Source organism: Sarcophilus harrisii, chromosome 1 (genome assembly GCF_902635505.1).
Source record: "Sarcophilus harrisii chromosome 1, mSarHar1.11, whole genome shotgun sequence".
Classification (NCBI taxonomy): domain Eukaryota; kingdom Metazoa; phylum Chordata; class Mammalia; order Dasyuromorphia; family Dasyuridae; genus Sarcophilus; species Sarcophilus harrisii.
Window position 1 is genome coordinate 126905705 of NC_045426.1, and position 20663 is coordinate 126926367.

Sequence of the window (20663 nt, forward strand, 5' to 3'; positions counted from 1 at the left end):
CTGATTGATGTGGACAGAGCACTCACCCTGAAGTCAGGAGGACCCGAGTTCAAATCTGACCTCAGACACTTAACACTTCTTAGGTGTGTGACCCTGAGCAAGTCACATAATCCCAGTTGACTTGCAAAAAAACAAAACAGACGCATTTATGGATGACAAGGGTCCTGTGGACATGAGATAACATAGACAATCCTGTCAGCTCCCAGAAGAATCGACTGTTAGCAGATCTGCATGGTTGTCTAGCTATACATTTTGCTTTTTGGACTTCAATTTTTTTAAAAAGCCAATTTTATAAGCCCAAGATTGGGGAAGGGTGGTTACATGATGATTCTTCAAAAAAAAATCTAGGAATATTAGTGGACTGCAAGCTTGATACGGCTCAACAAGGTCAAAGAACAGCTGCAAAAGCTAATTCAGACTTAAGCAAAACAAGAGTGGTGAGCTCTGACTTCATCTACAATGCTGTATTTCATTTCAGACACCTCATTTTAATAAGGACACTGGTAAAATGGTGTGTGTCCACAGGAGAGTGCTGCAATATGAAGGAATCGTGCAAGATCATGCAAAATAAAAAAAAGAGCTCTTGAAGGATCTGGGGAGGGATGGCTGGGGAGAGTAGGGTGGCATCTGGAGAAGCTATCTGCCCTCATTGCCTCCATTTCCTCTCCTCCCACTCATTTCTCAGCCCCTCGCTGTCTGGCTTCTAACCTCACCATTCTACTGAAGCTGCTCTCTCTGATGTTACCCAGGATGTCTTAATTGCCCACACCAATGGCCCATTCTCAGCCTCCTTCCTCCTTGAGCTGTATAGAACGTTTACCATTGAGGACCCCCCCCCCTCCTGCTATGTGACAGGATGCTTTTTCCTGCCTTTCCTCTTCCTTCAGGTCCTTTAACCTCCCAGCTGGGGTGGCTAGCCCCACAGCTCCCCTTTCTCTTTTTGTATCTTCTCTCAAAGATCTTATCACTTCTATAGATTCCATCTTTACCTCTATACAGATGACTCCCAAGACCATATCCCAGGTAGTCCCGTTCTGTCTCACCAAGCTGAACACCTCCAACTGAATATCTCACAGACATCTCAAACTCAGGATGTCCAAACCATAATTAATTATCATCCCCATTTTCAAATCTTCTCTTCTCATTTTCCGTTTCTGTAGGTAGTATCCTCAGGCTTCTCAGCAAATTTCTGGTCTTCGAATTACCTTTAATTCTGTAGTAATTCTGTAGTAGATAATTCTGTTATGATTTAGTTCATAATAATGGCTTATGGTTTTTCTGAGTCCTTTTTAATACAGTATGTGTAAGGATAGGGTCCCTTTTTAGAATGGTATAATTTCAAGGACCCTTTTTTCCTCTGGAGAATGGAAACAAATAGCTAATAATTACTACTGATACAGCACTTTAAGGTTTGTTATACACTTTGAAAACATTATCTCATTTGATTCTCACAACAACTCTAGGAAAATAGTGCTATTAGTAAACTATTTTACAAAGAAGGAAACTAAAGTAAATAAAAGTTAAGTGATTTGTCCAAGGTCTGAGACCACATCTGAATTCAAGACTTCCTGACTCTAGATACAGTGCTCTGTTTGCTCTGTTCACTTCATCACCTCACTACTTACTATAAAATGTATAAATATATGTTCGTATTTATAAATACATATTATGAATAATTTATTATTATATTTTATTACCTATATCTATTACATTTTAAACATACCTATATTCATAATGAAAATCTTTGAAGGATCTTTGTGTATAGGACATTTATTCTCCTCCCCCACAGAATCTGTTACCCATCTTACGACAAAATTCTAAGGTGGAAGTGAAAACGGATGGGGAACATAAGATCTCTCCTTCTGAGAGATAGCCTAAGGCCACCTCCTGACACTTGCCAGATGATTTAGTAGCAGGAAATCCGCCTCCTGCTTTGAGAAGATCCATGCCCATGTCTATTGGCCTGTATCCTGTGTTATTTTTGCTTGCTTTGTTTTGCTTTCATGTCTCAAACCACCTCCCCAAATAAAGCTCCTTCTCTCTCCCAATAATAAGTGGGAAGATAAAATATCCCCTTGACCCAAATGGTTGCATAATACATCATACATAATACACCATACATCATACATAAGATCCTTCACTCTCCCTCATTAAACCAGGAAATATGAAACGCATGAAGGAGGCATATAACAAAACACTACAGTCCATTAGCCACCACCTAGAAGAGGCAGGGTCATCTCTGACACATCAAATATGGGACTTTTCCCATAGAAAAAAGAAAAAAGTTTGGAAACTGTCTCCCAAACAGCCACCCAATCTCATACTGGGAACTGCCATCATCAACCCAACATGGATACCAATTTGCAGGCGCACAGCATCCTACTCCAGTCTCTAGCTGGCTTTAAATATTATATACTTGAGGAAGGGTCTTTTTGGACCTATGTTCTGTGGACAGATTTCCTTTTCCACTATTCCCCCAACCATTAACTCAGATGCTGATGCTGGATTACCACTTCATTAAACATGTAATTAATGCCTAATCACTCATTTAGAAAAGGCATTTGCCACTAGCTAAAAGAATTGAACCAATCATATCCCCATTTCACTTTTAAGCTTCTTATTGAGTCCTCATGATAATAATAATAATAATAGTCAGGATTGTTGTGAAGATCAAATGGGATAATATATGTAAAGTACTTTGCAAATGTTCCCTAAAGCACTGTGTGAATGCTTGCATTTATTATTAATTCAGTTCCTTATCATTTCTCTCCTAGATTATTATAATAGCTCTGACAGGACCTCTTAACTTTCAATTTCATCCTTCTCTAACCAATTCTCCACAGAGCTAACAAAATTATCTTCCTACAGCATAAATTCATGCTATTCCCTTCCTAAGAAACCTTAGAAAGACTCCTCAGCCTTTCACAAGATAGTTCCAATCTACCTTCCAAATTCCTACTACAGCATTCCTGTTCATATAGTGAATGTTCCAGCCAAATTGGCAACTTGCTGTTTCCCAAACTCTGAATGATCCCACGTGTCAGTCACATCGTTCTCATGTGGGAAAAACATCCCACTGGATGTGGATCAAAAGGACCAAGTTTCAATTCTTGTTCTGTAATCACTTTACCTGGGCAGGTCTGAGATTTTTCAAGCTGAGAAAATAAGAAGGCTGGATTCCAACTCTACATCTCTCCATATAAAATTTTGTAACAGAACCTCAGTTCAAACCTAGGTGCTCTAATTCAAAATCCTGAGCTCCTTCCTCTGCAATCTTTCTACCTCAGTTCCTCCATTTGTAAAAATAGGAAAAATAATACTTCAGTTTTCTGACTCACAGGGTTGTTTGGGGGAAGCACTTTGCAAACTCATGACTTGAAAGATTTTACATTTCCAACTCTATAAGGCACATCAGGAAGACTTGAATTCAAATTTGACCTTGGACAATTTACCAGCTAGGTGACCCCAGGCAAGTCACTTATTCTATGCTTGCCTTGATTTCTCCAACTGCACAAAAAGGAATAATAATAGCATTTACCTCTCAGATTGTTGCAAGAACTAAATGAGATAAAAAATTTTAAAGTGGTTAGCACAGTACCTGGCACTTAGTAGTAAACGTTAGCAATTATTATTATTAAGGTCAAGATTAGAGTACAAGTCAGGACTAGAATACAAGTCTCCTATTATTTAGTCCAAGGCTCTTTCTGTAATAACACCATTGCCAACTTGATCAGAAAGCAACTTTCCATGATAAATGTGGAAATATGTATAGAAAAATTGCATTTGTTTAATCTGTATTGGATTACTTGCTGTTTAGAGGAGAAGGGTGGAGAGAAGAAAGGGAGAAAAATTTGGAACACAAAGTTTTGCGATTTGAAAATTATCTTTGCATGTATTTTGAAAATAAAAGCTATTATTTCAAAATTAAGTTCATTAGTAAAAATTATCTTTTTTACAAAAAAGCAGCTCTCACTACATCTGATTATAATAGCAGCCAAATACAATTTACTAAAAAACAAAACTCTCAGCTATAACTCAGTCATTAGTATTTAGTTCTGGGTGGGAAGTACTCTCCTATTTCACTTCACAGGAGTTACATAAAGTAGGCAGCTCATTCTAGGCTGGGTTTGAAAAGTGTTCAAAAAGTCTCTTCTTTCCCCTGATCCCAAGTCTCCCTTTTCCAAAATGGGGAGAACCATAGGATCATAGATAGAGAACTAGAAGGAACCTTAGAGATCTCTGAGATGACAGCCCTCATTTCACATATGAGAAAATTAAAATCCAAAGAGGTTAATTTGCTTAGAATCAAACAGCGCATAAGTAGATAAAAGGAGATTTGGACCCAAGGCTCCCTGACTCTAAGTATTGCACCTAAACCATATACCATCCATGAAGATGCATCTCTGACAATATCCACCCATACAAACTCTGGGTTCCTCAAAGTGTTGCCATAGCAATTCCACCCTGTTAGATTGAATATCCTTGGTTGTAGAGGATTGCACCAAATGTCAAAAAGCCAGCCTACCAATAGGTGTAGGCCGGCAGCTGCAGGCCACAATCCTTAGGCAGGCATCCCAGAGAGAACTGACTCTTCTTCTATTCCTGCACTGCCACTGTGTGTTGGGATGCTGTCTGTAAATTTCCCAGGTAAAGCAGGATACACATGGGACATGGCCCCTACTGCTCTGAGATACCAGACACTGCAGGAAGGGTTGAGCTGCAGATACTGAACCCAAGAGACTTTGCTAGGGACCAGTCAACTTGGGAACTGCCAATTACCTCTTCTGGAAAGTTGCTGGGTCTTTTTATTTACCCTTTATATGTTTATGTGTTTTCTTAGTTATTTGAATGCAACCTCCTTTCCAGGAGAGAGAGATTAAGCCATTGAATGTGTATCCTTAGAACCTAGTACAATGCCAGCCACACAGTAGGTGCTTAATAAATGCATATTGATTGATTGCTGGAACCCAGCTACCTACACCCATTCCATTATCTCTGGATGGAACAGATGATGCTAGGGTCTGATCAAAACTGTGTTGCTAAAAGAGCTTCTTGAAAGTTTGTTTCCTCTCCATGTTTGGAAATAAATGATCAGTGCAGTGTTCATCAGGGTCCAAAAAATAAATAAATAAAAATAAATCAACTTGATCTTAAAGACAGAAACACGACAGAACTCCAGATTAAGCTGTCTTGGAGCACCCCCTGGTGGCACGTAGATAGAGACACAGATTCCATCTAAGCAACCTAGCCCAAAGCTCACCTTAGTTTCTAAGACCTCCGGTTTTTAGCTACTAAGTCCAGATGTACAAGGGATCACTTACACTCTGCACTGGGGTCTTTCCCTTTCACACATCAGTTAGTCAACAATTAAATACATGTTACGGGCCAGTCCTAAGTCCTGAGCATGCAAATAAAGACAGTCACTGGCCATTTTCTATAACTATTAACAGGGCTGCATTCTTTGTCAGAAGCAGTGCCTAGGGCCCTTCTCAAAGTAAGGGCAGAAGGAAACATGTTTATCAGACAACGGGAGAGCCAAACCCGAATCAGAGTCACTGGGGATTGAGAAGAAGTAGAAATGGAAAAAGATGGAAGAACATCCCTCTGTGGAAGGTATGTCCCTCTGATAGGGCCCATCACTGAGCATTCTGTGATTATCCTTAAAGTTTTGTACTTACCTCCAAAGGTCCGCTTGGGACATTGGTCAGTCAGGTCTTGACACTAACTCAGGCCACTGACTTAAGCTTAAGATTTAGTTCCTCCTTTCAAACTACAGCAGCTGCCCTACTCGGTGCTCTACATTCTCAAGGTGGGAAAGAAACAAATAAAGGGAATTTAATACAAATGCAAGTACATGTTTGTGAAACTAAGTTCGGTTACACAGTGATATAAATGTTAGGACAAGGGAGGAAGGAAAGAGGGTGTCCGATACTGCTGGACAGACTGTATACAACACAAGCAAATAATTAACTCTGAAGTCAACACACCTGGATTCAATGTTTGTTATGTTTATTATCTGTGTAACCATAAGCAAATCATAGAACTTTCCTATGCCAGTATCTTCCACCATAAAACGAGTGACTTGTGTGGTCTCTTCCAACAAGACAGACAAAGATAGAGACACAGACAGAAACAGAGAGAAAAAAAGAGAAAACAGAAGGCTGAGGGATCAGAAGAGAGAAAGGGACAGACAATCTGAGAGTCTCAAGTAGGATGAGAAAGGAAGAGCGGGTCATGGTTCAAAACAACTAGGGAAGATGTTCTAAGCAGGACAAATAATCTACTCACAAGTACAGAAACAAGAGAGTATGAGCTAAACATGTACAAGAATAAATCGACTGATCTGAAAAGTTTAAAAAGAAATGTGAATTATAATTAGTGGATCTAGTCCATCTTGGCAGGACTCCTTTGCCCCCACTCCCAATGTATTTGGTATTAAGCTTTTCTAACTTCAATATCACTGTGAGAGAAATTCTAAATGTCATGTTAGGAGAGAACAAGGTGTCACCAACAGTGGTTGGAATGTCTAACACTAAAACACCACTTCACCCAGCCCTTCAGAGTCCTCCTCTTCTCCCCACAGAATATCTCTGTCTCTGTCTCTGTGTATTTGTCTCTGTCTCTGTCTTTGTCTCTGTTTCCATCTGTCTGTCTATATCTCTCCCTCCTTGCTTCCTTTCCCTCCCTCCCTTCTTTGCTCTCTCCTTCCCTTCCTCCCTCCCTCTCTCTGTTTCCCTCCCTTCCTCCTTCCTTCCCCTTTTCTCTCCCTCCCCCTCTCCCTCCTTCCCTCCCTCCTTTCTCTTTATCTCTCTCTCTCTCTGTGTCTCTGTTTTCTTTCTGTCCCTGTGTGTCTCTGTTTCTCTCTGTGTCTCCCTGTCGCTCTCTGTGTTTCTCTCTCTCTCTCTCTTTCTCTCTCTCTCTCTCTCTCTCTCTTTCTCTCTCTCTTTCTCTCTCTCTCACTTTCTCCTGCCTTCCCCACACCCCTTAGGGGCTGGTTCCAGCACACTCCTCCTTTTGCATTTCCCATGATACATTACCACAAGTTGTCCTGCCATTCCTCAATCTCTGAATATACAGGTTGTTTTCAATTTTTATTATTCTACATTATCTGGCTATCTAGAAGCACTTTTTTCCTTAGCTCCATGTCCCCATGCCATCTTGGCCATTGTGTCTCAGTGCTCTGGTTAGAGGTGACATGCTTCTGACTGTCTCATTTTTTTGCCCTTATAGCCCTCATACTTACTACCCAAATTTTGTTTAAACTAAGACAGTCGCATTTCTGTGGTGAGAAATTAATAATTATATTTCAATTTTTATTATATCATGAAAAATGCTTCCAGGAATAGCAATTTCCATGATAGCTCTTGTATCTGTCATCTTATCATTTCTCTCACAACCATCTTAACTATGGCATTCACTCACTCTTAACTGGACTGTTACAATCATTGCAATAACTAATTTTCCTACAAATACATCCTTCCTATTACATAGCTCTCATCACATCATTACTAGCTATGCTACACTGGGAAAGCCCCTTGCCCTCCCCAGCCCTGTTTCATCTATAAAATGGAGGTAATATTACCTCTGGCAATTATCTCATAAATTGGTTGTAAGAATCAAATAAAATTAATGTACTCTGCCAACATCATTGTCAGTTCTTTATCATTCAATTCTAGGGTTATTTATTCCCTAGAGTAGTTCTTCCCTTGACTTTATATTTCACAATGTAAAAGTTTATGTTTCCCCAAACACTTAGCATGATGCTCCAAACAGTTTTCTTTGGACTCAAAACTGTGGTTTCATTGTCAGAAGCAATTTCTCAGAAAGGAAACATTAAAGCAGATGAGCAACTATTCTGCAACTTAGGAGTCTTAAGGAGTTGCCTGGGGCACTGGAAGTTTTGATTTTCCCAGAATCACACAACCAGTATCAGAAATGAGAGTTCAACTCAGGTCTTTCTGAGTCCAGAGCTGGCTTTTTCTGCTGCTCCATTGCCTCTCATATATCTTCTTTCCAGAGTAAACCCTTAATAAATATTTGCTGAATTCAATTACGTGGAATTATTCAAGGATCTGTCAAAGCATCGGACTCTCCCATAATTCTACTTGTAGTATTTGAGATGAACACAAATATCATCATCATTTTCTTATAACTCACTCCAACTCCTGGCAATCTACTTTCTATCCTCACCACTGCATCGAAACTCCTCTCTTTAAGGTAATAAATAACCCTTCTAATCAAAAAATGTTTTCTCAGTCTTTATCTTGGACTTTTTTGCCACGTTTAAGTCTGCACCATTCCTTCCTTCTGGACCCTATTCCTCCTTTGCTGTCATGGATACTACATTCCCCTGATTCTTCTCCTACCTCTCTGATTTTTCTTCTGTCTGCTTTGCTAATTGCATCTTCCTATTCCCTCAGAGTAGGTTGTTTTCCAAAGCTAGGTCCTCAATACTCTCTTCTTTCTCTATGTTTCATCAGTAAATTAACCTACTCCTGCCACTTCAACTATTTCTTCTCTGTAGGTGACCTCCTAGCCCTCTCTGATCTCTCCCCATAACTCTGGATTCATATTAAACAATTCTAGCTCGATATTCAACTATCAGTTCAAACTTAATGTGTCTCAATTTGAACTCCTCATCCCCAAGAAATTCTTTTCAAATAATCAGCAAACAGATAGTAAGCAATACCATGTTTCATGAGATGAAATGACCAAAATTAAATAATTCTTATTCTCTTATATAAGAAACAATATGTTATATATATGGCCAGTCAATTAACATAAAGCCTACTACATACCAGGCACTGTACTAAGCACTGTAGATAGAAGGTATAAACTGAGTAAATAAATACAAAATAATTTTTGGTGTGGAGAAAGCACTAGTGGCTGAGGTTGGAGCTGGAGGGAGGGATTTCAGGAAAGGCTTCTTGTAAGAGGTAGCATCTGAGCTAAGTATTGAAGGAAGTTATAGAGTCTAAAACACAAAGGTATGGAAAAAGTGCATTCTAGGCATAGGAGATAATGCATACAAAGGCAAGTTGTAGAAGATGGAGAATTATTAGTAAGGAACAGCAGAGAGGTCAGTTTGGTTGCGCCATACAATGGAGCTTGATAGTACCATGAATAAAGAATTGGACTCCAATTCAAGAGTTCAAATCCAGTCTCAGATACTTAATAATCATGTGATTCCAAGCAATTCACTTACCCTCTGTCTGCCTCAGTTTCTTCACCTGTAAAATAGGGATAATAATAGCATTTATCTCCCAGGCTTATTGTGAGGATCAAATAAGATAATCAAACCTTAAAGTATTGTATAAATGCTTGCTAGTATTAAATCTTCCCTTTGATTCTCATGTTTCTGCTCCTTTTTAGAACAAACTATCTCAGGAAATAATGGCTTCACCCTTAATAGAGAACTTCATACATTTGGTGACCACTCTCCAGGAATGTTTTAGAAAGAATTTCTAGACAGATACAGATCGATTACATGGCCTGAGGGGTCCTCTGTTCAATGCTATGATTTTTCCAATTACTCCACAGTCATAACTAATTCTTCTCTTTCTCTTGTTCACACAATTTATGGTTTCCTAGGAGATAGATTCTATTCCATCCTCTATTTTATATCTCCCTCATCTTTTTCTGTTGACATACTAACATTCTTCAAATCCTAATTCCAATGTTGTCTCCTCCATGAAACTTTCCCTAATTCCAAACCACATCATCTTCCATTTAATCTCATAAACTTACTCTTCACTTATCACTTTCTAATTTGTATTAATATGGGAAACATGGTGTAATAGACAGAGAAGCAGTCTTGGGATCAAGAAGTCTGAGTTCAAGTCTTGTCTCATACATATTCACTGACTCTGGGCAAGTCACTTAATTTTTCAGTGAGTTCAAATAGTTTCTGATCTACTTTGGTAGAGAAAATGTCCTTCCTTAGGGAGCCCTCTAGTGGGAAAAAAATCACATGCATAGGTTGTATTCATTCTTGTGCAAAAGTCTTCTCCCTCTTAGGAGATTGAAATCCTCAGAGGCAAGAATTGTATTTTATACAGTCACAGAATTACAGAAACTCAGAGTGGGAAGTGTCCTCCTAGATACCTAGTGCAACCGGTTCTTGCACAAGGATGTCTTCTATCACCTACCTCCCTAACAAATGATCATCTGTCTTGTCTTTGCTTGTGAGGAGGCACCCATTACCTCCCAGGGCAGAGCTTGACATGCTTTCTTATTCATCATATCACATTATCTCGTATTTTCACAAACACACATACATACACATTGTGCCCAGCACAATACATTGCATGCATGTATGCAGGCATATTTAGTCATTTTCAATCATGTGCAATTCTTCATGATCCCATCTGCAGTTTTCTTGGCAAAGATACAGGAATGGTTTGCTAATTCCTTCTCCAGATCATTTTACAGATGAGGAAATTGAGGCACACAGGGTTAGATGACTCGTCCAGAATCACACAGCTGGTAAATGTTTAGAGTTAGATTTGAACTCGGGAAGATGAGTCTTTCTGATTTCATATCTAGTTGCTCTATCCACTCTGACATCTAGCTGCCTTGGATTGCATGTAATCAATAATTAATATTGATATATTAATAATTAGTATCTAATTATATTAATAAGTGCTTACTGAATTTTGCTGTTGAATATCAACAGGGGAAGAGAAAGGAACTTGAAATATTTCAGGAGTAACTCAGTGCTCCTTGACAATTAGGAAGAGAATTTTTTTAATCCCTTCCAACTTCTTTTTCACAATTTGATTAATATTTACTCCCAAGAAATCTACATAGCAATGTTCACCAGGCAAAAAAAAGGATTAAAGTCAAGAAATCCTGCTCCAGAACCCTGTCACTTGTGTGACTCTGGACATATCATTTAACAGCTTAATGATCTAAAAACTCCCACCTCCCTCCCAAATGATAAATTTGATCAAAGTTAGCGAGTGGAAGATGACAAAGTAATAGGAAGCCAAAAAGTTGAGCTTCCGCCCATAACTCCTCTAAATAGATCTAGAAATTGCACCAGACAATTCTGATAGGAAAACTCAGAAAAAAGTCACAGTGAGTCCATATCAACATAAGGAGAAACATAGGGATTTTCAGACCCTGAAGACTGGGTTGAAGCAGGAGCATGCTCTCCTTAGAGCACTCTAACACCCAGGAAGAGATTATGCACCAGGACAAGAGGAGATTTCCAACCCAGTACAAGCTACCCCCAGAGCCACATGTATTGGTTCTGTGATGGGACACATGCTAACTGGAAACTTTTGTTGCCCACTATTCAGTTTTGGGTCACAGATCCAGAGCAGACTGTAAAGTGGGTCTGCCCAAGGAGATGGAATTCTGAGGTGGGAAGGCCCAAGGCTTTGTATCTAAAAAGAAGGAAGATAAAAAGCAATAGTTTGGCTCAGACCCCAGGAACAGAGAAGAATTTCAGTTCTAGCATCTAGACAGATAGTAGAGCAACATCAAGAATAGAAATCCCAAGCCAAAGGAGAACTTGTAGTTCTCTTTCTATGTAACCAGATCAACTTCCTACCTGGATGATAAGCCTAAATCCAACAGTGTTCTATTATTGCTCTGATCAAAACTCAGATCAAGAACTTAACAAAGCTCAGACAGGCCAGTGGGGCAGCAATCATATTTTGCCCTGGATCAAACTACACTGGAAGCATTGAAAGCTTACAGATCTCCAACCTATCCTTAAGATCCTAGAATAACACAAGAAAGCAGCAAAAGGATCAGCCCAGAACTTTCTTCTAGAAGTGCCATGGAGTCCACTCATAATACCAAGTCTGAAGTCAAGAAGAAGACTGGAAGAAAGAGTAAGCAAAAGAAGAACCTTACTATAATGAGTTATTATGGTGACAGGGACAGGAAAACACAAATCCAGAAGAAGATAATGATTCTAAAACATATACAAGCAATGGCTCAGATAAAAACACAGCTTAGGAACAAATAACTAGAATTCTTGGAAAACACAAAGTAAGAGTTTTTGTAAAGGAGTTCAAAATTGTATAAATAAAATCAGATTATTTGAGGAAAAATAGAAAAGAAATAAGAACTACAGAAAAAAAGATTTACAAAGTGAATTAACAATTTGGAACAAGAAGTTCTAAACTTTGACCAATCAATATACTCCCTGACAATTAAAATGAACCAAACAGAAATTATTTACATGAAAGGAAAGCAGAGGGGAGGGGCATAGAGGGGAAAGGAGAGAGAGGAGAGGAGAGAAAGAAGAAAAGAGAAGAGAGGAGAGGGGGGAGAGAGAGGTTAAAAGAGAGAGAGACTTATTTTGTATTTAATTTATACTCTAATATATTTAACATGTATTGGTCATCCTGCCATCTAGGGGAGGGGGGTCGGGGGAAGGAGGGAAAAAATTGGAACAAAAGGTTTGGCAATTGTCAATGCTGTAAAATTACCCATGCATATAACTTGTAAATAAAAAGCTATTAAAATTTTAAAAATAAATAAATAAATAAGAAAGAGAGAGAGAGAGAGAGAGAGAGAGAGAGAGAGAGAGAGAGAGAGAGAGTTTGGTACAGAAGAACATTTTGATGAGGACAATAAGGTTAAGAGAAAGGAAAAGGAGGAGTTAGAGTGAAGATATAGGAAGAAGTAATCCTAAGCAAAATGAACTTTAAGGATATTCATAAATATTAGCACTCTCCCAAGGTGCCAAAGAATGAGAATTTGAAGAGTATTCACAAGTTGGGGAAAGAATATATGTTATATATGAGATGGGATATTATTATATTGTAAGAAATGAAGAGGGGCATGAAATGAAGAAGAGAAATCTGGGAAGACTTAAATAATCTGATGCTGAGTAAAGAACAGTACCAGAAGAATAATTTATAAAATGATAGTCAAGCCAAATAACTTTGAAAAAATTAAGAACTCTGACCGGTCCAATAAAAGTTCATGATTCCAAATAACTACTGATGCAAAATGCTACCTTCTCCTAATAAAGAACTTAGAGTGACAAATGGTACCATTTTTTTAAAATAGTTAATGTCAACATTTGTTTTAATTGACTATACATGTTTGTAATGGAGTGTGTTTTTCTTTAGGTCTCCATTAGGAGGTTAGGTGGGGGGATAAGAAGGCAAAATTTTGCCTATTAAATGATTTTTTAATTACATATATGTGTATATGTATATAGTTGTGTATATATGTATGTGTATAAACACACACATATGGAATTACTGATTGGTAGAAGTTCCACACATATCTCAGCCCTAAATTACTCCCAGGATTCACTGTCTTTACTCCTTCACACATACCACCAACTGGAAAAAAACTGGGAAAAAAAAAATCACAAAAACATGTTGACTAAACCCATTATCAATTAATGTTAAACAATCTCAACGGGGTCCTTATTGTGGTGAGTCAATTATTTTATACGTCATCACTACCTCCCTCATCACAACAACTTTTGCAAATGTATTTACCCCTTCTCAAATCTCCCATACTTCAAATCTCCCATACTTACCTTTTCCCCACCCCCTCAACTGAGGATCTCACCTTATAATTAATAAGGGAGGTTCACCAAGAACTTCCTCTTCTCTTTTCCTCCTCACCATATATCTGCCCGATGTCCTCTGCTACTTTCTCCCCTTTCATACCGTCTCACACAAAGGGTTGCCCTCTTTCTTTGACAAAGCAAAAAGAAATGAACTCCATGCACAAGTGTTCTCATTTTATTCCATTCTCTCCAACCAATTGTTCCCTTTATCATCCTCATTCTCTCGCTTATCTTCAATCTCTCCCCAGTCTATTGACTCCTCTCCTCTTGCTTGAAAACATGTACTTGTCTCCACCATCCTCAAAAACCTCACTTGATTCCTACTCTATTGCTCTCTCTCTCTCTCTCCTCTCCTAATTTCCTTGAGAAGACTATCTACAATAGGCCCCTATCTACAAAGAAACAATAGGTTTCTTTCTTTTCACTTTCTTAACTCTACAGTATGGCTTCTGACCTCATCATTCAACAGGGCCTGTTCTGCCTAATTGAATGCCCTTTTTTTTAGTCCTTATTTTTCCTGACTTCTCTGAAATTCTTGACATTGTTTTGACACAGACCTTTTCCTTAATGCTTTTCTCTCTTGGTTTCCATGACTTTTATTTTCCCTAGTTCCCTTTTTTCCTATCTGACCACTCCTTATTCTCCTTTCCTGGACTTTCATCCAGGTCAAACACCCTAACTTTGGGTGTCCCTCAGGATTACATCCTGATCATCTTCACTTCTCCCTCTATGGTGATCTAGGTGATCACATCAGTTCCCATAAATTCAATTATTGTCTCTTTTCTCATGATCCTCGAATCTACTTATCCAACTTTAACTTCTCTACTAAGCTCCAATCTCATATCTACAAGTGGATGTCTTTACTAGATGTCCCAGAGACTTCTTAAATTAAACTTGTCCAAAACTGAACTAATAATCTTTCTTTCCTAACTCTTCCCTACTCCCTTCCAAACTTCCCTGTTACTGTCAAGAGTACCACCATCCTCCCAGTTTCCCAGGCTCATAATTTATATGCTTTGCTTGACTCCTTTCCCCATCATCTACCCCCACCTATATTTAATCTGCTGACAAATCCCATTGGCTCTACTTTTATAACATCCCTCACATATAGCCCCTTTTCTCCTCTGATGCTGATATCGTCCTGTTGCAGAGATGGTCCTATACCAGGACCACAAAAATCACCTGATCACAAATCTCTCCCACTCCAATCCATACTTCATATAGCTGTAAACATGATCATCCTTTAGCAGAGTCCTGACCATGTGGCTCCCTGTTAACTCCAGGATCAAATTTTAAATATTCTACAAAGTTTTTAAAATTCTTCACAACCTGTTCCTCCTGGTTTCTAGTATTTTTATCTCCCCTCCACATACTCAGTAATTCAATGATACTGAACTTTTTACTATTCCTCAAACAAGATATTTCATCTCTCAGCTCCAGGTATTTTCTCTGACTGTTTCTCATTCCTGGATATTTCTCTCTCATCTCTATCTCATGACTTCCTTCAAGTTCCAATCAAAGTCTTACCTTCCATAAGAAGATTTTTCTGATTTCCCTTACTTTTAGTGCCTTTCCTGTCCTGATTTTTTCCCTATAGATATCTTGTTTGTGCATATTTTGTTTGTTATCTCTCTTTAAGCTATGTGCCTCCTGAGAACTAGAACTGTCTTTTCCTTTCTCTGTTAACCTAGAACTTAGCCTAGCTATTGTCTAATGACATAATAGCTTCAGATCAAAAACAAGGAAAACTCTCAGGCCATCCATCCAATATTGACACATGCTCTCCCTTTTCACATGGAAAAAGTAAGCTGTACAAAATTCTTCATGGGACCTGGAAATGATTTAGAACTCACTGACTTATACTCAAGATACCTATTTGGAGTTCAGTAGAAACTGGTAAATCATGTGGCCAAATAAGGTTTCCCCTTAAAATTTCCCTTAGAACAGTAAAGTCCAGTCTATATAAGACAATTCTAGTCTCCCATAGTTAAGTTTTAGTGTAAAAGCTTTAGAAAGTTGTTGGGTTTTTTTGGATTTGTGTCCTATGAACTTAGTGTCTTTAAAATAAAGAGAAACTGCAACAAAATACTCCCAATTTTAAAAAGATTTAGTTTTGTGAAATAAAGAGTTAAATTGTCCACTGGGGATCACAGCAGGTATAATCTATTTCAAGTAGTTATGTCTCTCCCTATGTCACTGTGTTCCTCTTCTCTTCTGGCCTAGGTCCCAAAGGCATTTGCCAGGAAAACAGTTTGTTCCCAACCAGGGCAATCTGCCAGATCTTCATCCTAAGGAGACATAAAGTTAGCAAACTGAAGAGATAATCTCATACAGCCGAGCAAAAATTTGGCAGGGACATATTTGATTACTGAAGTAAACAAGTTCGAGGGAAAAACTGTAACTACTGCTCAGTTGAGCAGGCAAAGGACATCCAATTACTATCATTAATGTAAACTCTTTCAGTAGATTGAACTTTCTGCAAGAACAAGGATCTTTTCATTTTTGTCTTTGTGACCCCTGGACCTAACAAAGCACTTGACATTTGATATGTTTTTAATAAATGGTTATTGAAACAAATCAACTAACAATCATCAGGGCAGATGTAGCCCCAAATTTTCAAATCCATTCCACGAGCTATGTTTAGAACTATCCAAGTTGAAATTTCTTCCTTTGGTCTTCTCCAAAAATTGATGTAAGTAAAGCTGCACATTTGTGCTAATGGCTACTCGTACACAGGTAATAATCAATATAATCAATCATTCTGTGGAAATTTACCTTACACTCATTTAGCTATTCAATCATCAATCTACAAAGCTAAAATGCCTTAAGTGACACTTCCCAAGGAAACCAGAAAAATTAAGAGGTAAAGTAAATAATTCAATGCCATAATTTGATGTCAGTGACACTCAATACTAGCAATCAGGTTATATGATAAGTGTAAGCATCACTCTTTTGTCATCCTCCTGTGGTTTAACATTTACTACAGACCAGCTCTAAACTGGACCATTGAACATTACCCACAACCACCCTTACTAACCTATACCTGGATGTTGACTTTTCCTAGCAGCAAAAGTACCTATGAAATCACAGTTTCCAGTTCAAAAAAGGAAGGAAAGAAGAAAGAAAGAGAGGGAGGGGATAAGGAAGGAAGAGAGAAAAGGTAGGAAGGAAAGAAGAAAGGAAGGAAGGGAAGGAGGGAGAGGGAGAGGAAGGAAGAGAGGGAGGGAGAGAGGGAGGAAGGAAGAGAGGGAGGGAGAGAGGGAGGAAGGAAAAAAGGAAGGGAGGAAGGAAGGAAAAGAAGTGAAGTTTTCTCTATTCATTATCTTTAAAATCAAAATATTGGAATAGATTATCTCTAAAATCCTTTCCTGTTTTAAATCTTTAGGCGTCTAGGTAAACTGGCAGTTTTTCAGAAGAACATTTATTACATAAAAGTGAGGTATCACTGAAATTATTGTGTAGCTCTTAACATGTAAAAGTTCCCACCAAAGTTGGCAAGAATAAATCCAGTGCACACCTAACTTGAGTGTTTAACAGAGATCATTCTGAGCGCCCATATATCTTTTATGTGGGCAGAGTCTCCTCTGAAATCAGAGGGATCTCAACTGAGGATGATATACCAGATGGATGTTCAAATAAGATTAGCACATCTAGTGGCTGAACAAACTAGTCTGTGATGTAATGGAATATTACTGCAAAGAAAAAAAAATGGAAAATTCAGAGACATACAAGGAGAGAAACATGATTTAAGAGTGAAGGAGGTATCATTAGGAGAATAATAAACACAATGACAAGAATAATGTAAATTTTCTGAAAATGAAGGAGGAGAAGGAAGAGGAAGACTAAGAGTAGACAATAGACAACATTGATCCTAGGAACAGATAATAAAACATATCTTCCTCCTCTCAAAAGAGAACAGAATGCTGTAGATAACAGTCAGATAAAGTCATCATATCTGCTTAAGGAAGTGTTCAGTGCTAAGGAAAGCAACACCATACAGAAATGATTGTGATGTTAAAACAAAAGGCAGCAAGACAGTTCTTTTTAGCCCACCACTTCCTTTATATTCCCAATCAGAAGAGAATCATTGTTTCCCACAGTTACATTTTTCAGCTGGTAACACTTTTAAAAATTGTTTGACTTGACCTTGTCCCTGGCAGTTCATAACATGGAAATAAAGAACATCTGCATCAGAAAATTCCCAAACCAGAAATCAAGAAAACCCAGGGAGTAGCTAAAAAATATAATGTCAACCTGAAATAGGTGGAGAATTTTCCATGCAGGTTGCCATGGCCATCCTTTCTATAAGCATGTCAATATGGGGACTACAAACAGAGAAAACAGATGCAGATAAGAAGGAAACCCATTCAAGAAATATTCCCCTTCCTCACCTCTTGGAATCCCTAGTTCCCCTCAAGACTCAAGTGCTATCTCTTCGCAGGAAGATATCCTGATTTCTTCTGTTGTTCATACTCCTTAATCCCACTAATAAATGGGTATTTTGTTTTGACTCATCTGAATGCATAAATACCCTTTTCCCCAGTAGAATATAACTTCCTGGAAGATAGGAGCTGATTAGTTTTTTGTTTTTGTATCTCCCGTGACTACCACAGTACCTGGCCACATGGCAAGTGCATAGTAAATTGAATCTGTCCCTCTTGTGTGATCTAATCACTTTGTAAATAGGATGAGTTGTCTTCTCTTAAACACTGCTTTTGCTTCTGTATCATATATATTATTTGTAATAATGACAATATTTATAAAGTGCTTAGTACAGTGCCTGGCACAAGGTAAGTTCTCTATAAAAGCAAGCAATTGTTATTATTGTTGCTATTATATTCTGGATGTTGATCATCCAAATAGTCATTTTCCATTACAAAGTCTGACAAGAAGAAGTAGCACCTTTTTTAAAAAAGAAAAACATTATTGCCATAAAGTGTTGGTCTTATTCAGAAAGATGCTCAAAAATTCTAGTTTAGAAAAACACCTGAGCCAGAGTCAAATGGATGGCCCACTCATACCATCCACTATTTCTCCTTTCTTCACTACACAACTATAAACATGTAATGTCTGATACAAAACAGTATCAGATATGTTGACAGAGAACCCATGATTCAAAATAATAAAGTGAATATATATTCTATACCAGTGAGACTTAAGAGAAAGCAAGACCTTTAAAAATAGATGCGTTCCAGTCTGCTAGTGCTCCTGACAGATAGAAGGTGGATGGGCTAGAAGGCCTCTCACAATATAATTGTGATTCTTTGATTGAATAAAATAGGACAATATAAGAATTACAGAACCTCATGAACTGCCTAGTTTGACCTAGATCCAAAAGCAGTGAATTTAACAATTATTTCCTAATGGTATCATGCATTTAGAACTGGAGGGCACAAACCTTTTTTTTACAGTTGAGAAAACTGATGTCCAACAAGGTTAAGAAACTTGTCAAAGATCATGCTCAAAGTAGTCAGCAAACCAGGGATTTAAACTATGGTCCTGGTTCAGCCCTCTTTCCAGTGCTTGCTGTCTTGTTAAGTCTGATGTCTTTCGATTAATGTAATTTAACTGTGCAATTTAATACTTTAATACAAAATGCTCAGATCTGTGGCACCTTATTGGCATTAGCTCATTCTGCAAATCTTGCAAGAGCCTCTCCCAGTATACAGAACCTGTTTACCTCTAAGGATGACATCCCAGTGGCAACAATAACAGATATTTTCATTGTTTGAAAATTTCCCCTTCAGAAGATTCAGTGACATCTGTCATCTTTTTAGAACAGGGGCAAATAAACTGGACCACAACAGCATAACATACCAAGCCATTAATTTACCTTAAATGTTAACCTGTTGCGAACAGTCGCTTCAAACTGAAACTATGGACGCTGCCTCTTGCATGTGGGAAAACCCATCCCCTTACGCCTCCTCCTTGGCTCACTTGCTCAATCCCTCCCTGCCTCCCAGGTACTCCCTCTCAGCTCCAATTGGATGTTTGGTACTCCTTTATCCGAGCCCACAGGTAACACTGAAGACTGATTGGAAGAATTCCTCATCAGGCAATTCCTGTCTCCCCCTCCCACTTCAGAGGCTGAAGTTTACAAACCCGTTGTCTAGGCAATTCTAATGCCTAAAACGCCCTACTGCTTCACTACACCGGGCAGCTAGGAACTGTTCAGTCTGAACATTCTGAAATTTGACTTTTAGAAGGACTATTTCCACTACCTTCTCTTCCGCATGATTTTTGTACACAGATAATGACACGTCGCAAAATGGACTTCTTTCTTCCGAGCAACCCTTGTCTAGACTTCTACAATTCTTCAAATGACTTTTTGTAGACTATCTCGTTTCAGTGTGTGACTTAACACAGAAAAGGTCTTGTTACAGTGTGTGACTACACCGCAGAGTAACCTGGTAATATTACAAATGATTCATTTTCAATCTTGACCTTCTCCCAACTCACACTATCAAGTTACCTGACTGGATAATCATCCTTTTTCATCCTGTGCAAAGTAAGAAAGTAATAGGTTAGTCAATGTCGCAGGCTAGCAGTCGACCAAGCTCTATAGTGACCTGAGGGTATGTTGGGATGTTGCCTTATTCATTTGCAATCTCTTTCTCAACAATTAATTGACTCAAAACTCCATTAGAAAAACTTTCTTTCTCAAGAGTCATTTCTCTATAAATATTGAAATTAGTGCACTTTTTAAAAATTGTTAACAAAAGCAACAAGAAATCAAGGACAAAATAACTATTTATAATGTTTTATATATATATATGCACATATATAAAGATAATATAAGTGCAGTTTGTATGCTTTAAAGCTTAACAAATATCAGCTATCATTAAGTATAAAGGGTAGGAGAGTGGGAGGGGCAAATATTGTTCAACCATATCTAATGGAAATAATAGATTGGTTTCAGATACAGAGCTACTGTTTTTTACCTGTGCAAACTTAAATAAGTCACTTCTCCTCATCTGTAAAATGAGAATGCTAAATAAAGTCAATGATCCAAGATTTCCTTAAGTTCTAGATCCTAGAAGAGATCACAGGTAAACTCCAATTCCTAGTTACCTTTCAAGTGGACTTCCTTTCAAATTTCCTGTTTCAAAAACTG